We start from the raw sequence: 2,546 nt of genomic DNA, 5'->3' as shown, positions 1-2,546 counted from the left end.
AATAAATACGGAATTAGTAAATTTCGTGAGGATCCGGGTTAGAATAGGTCCCTAGTACCCCCTTGCTTGTCGTAAGAGGCGACTAAATGGGGCGGTCCTTCGGATGAGACCGCAAAAACCGAGGTCCCGTGTCGCAGCAGGTGTGGCACGATAAAGATCCCTCCCTGCTCAATGGACATAAGCGCCGAGCATAGGCCTAAATTTTGCAGCCGTCCACCGGCAGTGGTGACGTCTCCATATGAGTAAAATATTCTCGAGAGGGACGTAAAACAATATTCAATCAATCAATTTATACATCTTTTTCAACATCTCACCACAAGGAGAGTAATTTTTAATTATGGGTGTTACTTTTTCTTTGTGGTGGTGCCCCTCTGCAGATCAAAGCTGTCTATTTCCTTATCCCAGGTACACACTGTGTCAGTACATGCCTCTGAATAACGATCTTTGTGTCTGTTGTCGAAACTTACCAAAGAAAACAAAACAGCTATGCAATGTTTACACGTTCCATTTCCTCTGAAAAATATATTGAATTTGATTCTTATTATACCCCACGCAAGGAATTTGCGGAGGATGTAATGTTTTTGACCCGTCCGTCAGTCCTTTTCTGTCAGTCCAACTCCTCTCAACAGAATTTCGTGAAACTTTGTAGTTAAGAAGGACACACTGTAGATTTGCATATTCCCAGGAAATTCGGATTCAATAATTTTTCTTGGAGTTATGCCCCTTTTGAACTTAATATTAGCCCGTCTGTCCTGTTCTTGCAGTAATCCATATCATTACCATTCATTATGTGAGGCATTGTCAAGCAATGTTGGAGCTTGGGGTATGTGAGCTTGCTCACTTTTTCTTATTACAAAAAGAAAATAATTTTTTTTTTATGATTTTCGTCTTATTACCCTTCACTAATGCATAGCATTACTATTCATTGTTTTGAACATTAAAAGCCTTTTTAAGGTACTTTTCTCAGTTGCAACATAAAATAAGGATCAAACAAAATTTGGAAAAAATTGATGATGTAATGGAAAAACAAAAGCACATTTTATACAAATATCATCAATTCATCATATACACATTTGACAGTTTGTTTTATAAATATCTTAGTGATGTATAGCTTCCAAAACACAAGAACAACCTCAACTGAGAATCTGCCCATGTGTATCCAAAAATACCCAAGTGGCATCTGTCTGCCTAGTTTCTGGTATACAGTTAGTCTTCACATAATAGTGTGGTTTACAGGTGTCTGTTACCTCAGCTATGGCTACATCGCTAATGTGGTTATCCAAGTGTAGCTTGTAACCATTATCCTTCTTGTATAAAGTTAATCTAGAAGCTTCCCATCCACATTCATTTATGACATACACCATAACATCACATGATTCAAATGATGGTTGGGTTGTCAAGTTTTTAATGATACACCAACGCTGATGTTTTTTTCTCTTTACATAGACCAGACCCATGTCATCTTAAAAGACAAAATACTATGGAATACCAAAAACCTACATAAACAATATATCCATCATACTATTATCTGAAGATATATTTTACTCACATTTCATTGTAGTTATATCTATATCTGTGAATACACCGACACATGTGAGACAATAAAGGGTAAAAACTTCAAAGAGAACGTAAATTCTTTACATACATTACCGGATTCGTCATTCAGGATCTTTAAATTAAAGTCTTTTGCAAGTTTACAGTTTTAATCAGTGATCTTTTCTATAAAAGTGACATGCGACTCCTCGATACTGTAATAGCCGCTTTGGTTAAGAAGTCATTTCTCACGTTTCTCGGGGCTCCAGCAAAGAACAACCTGTGATCATGAGCATGGGTGGAGGATACATCTGTAGGGGAAGTATTCTCACACTTGTGAAGGATATAGTGTGGAGCAGAGCAGAAGGTGTCCATTGACTTGGGAGCTGATGTATCCGTGACAACAGCAGGTCCAGGCTCCAAAGTAGCAGCTGGAAGCACTCCCTGAAGCTTCTCTGTGACCGGAAGCATTTCTACGGGGAATCGATTGTCTAAGTCAGAGTCCTTCAAAGGAGACAAGTTTGGAACTTCTGCTTCAAACAAAGATAGGATTGCACTGGTTTCTAGAGAGCAGAGCTAAGGTACAGAGGCAGAGTCGCTCACTGTTGTGGCATCTGGAACAGTATCCGGGGTTCTCCGCACAACTTTCGTGGAGGCTCAAAGATCACCGGCATTGATAACAGAGGGCTGGTAACTGTATCTGGGTCCAACCCGTATAGGGTTATTGGTTTCGGACTGCTCCTTAGGGATACAGATAGGGAAGGACTGTGTAAGGGAGTTAATTCAGGATTGGTCCCAGTTGATAGAATAGGTGGACAGGCTTCCTTTCCCGGCATATCTGTTTGTTCTTTTGGTCTCTGCCTGGAATGAGATTTCTTCTTGGGTGAACATTTGCTGTTGACAGCTGACTTCCTGGAGGGAACAGGAGACCGGCAGCGGGAAATCTGTTTTGGTTGTTACTCTGGGACTCTCTGTCGTAGATATGGAAGTGAAGGAGTATGACACCTTCTGTC

The sequence above is a fragment of the Ostrea edulis genome, chromosome 6 (assembly GCF_947568905.1).
Source record: "Ostrea edulis chromosome 6, xbOstEdul1.1, whole genome shotgun sequence".
NCBI classification, from domain to species: domain Eukaryota; kingdom Metazoa; phylum Mollusca; class Bivalvia; order Ostreida; family Ostreidae; genus Ostrea; species Ostrea edulis.
The sequence above is the reverse complement of the archived record's forward strand: the minus strand, read 5'-3'. Positions refer to the sequence as shown.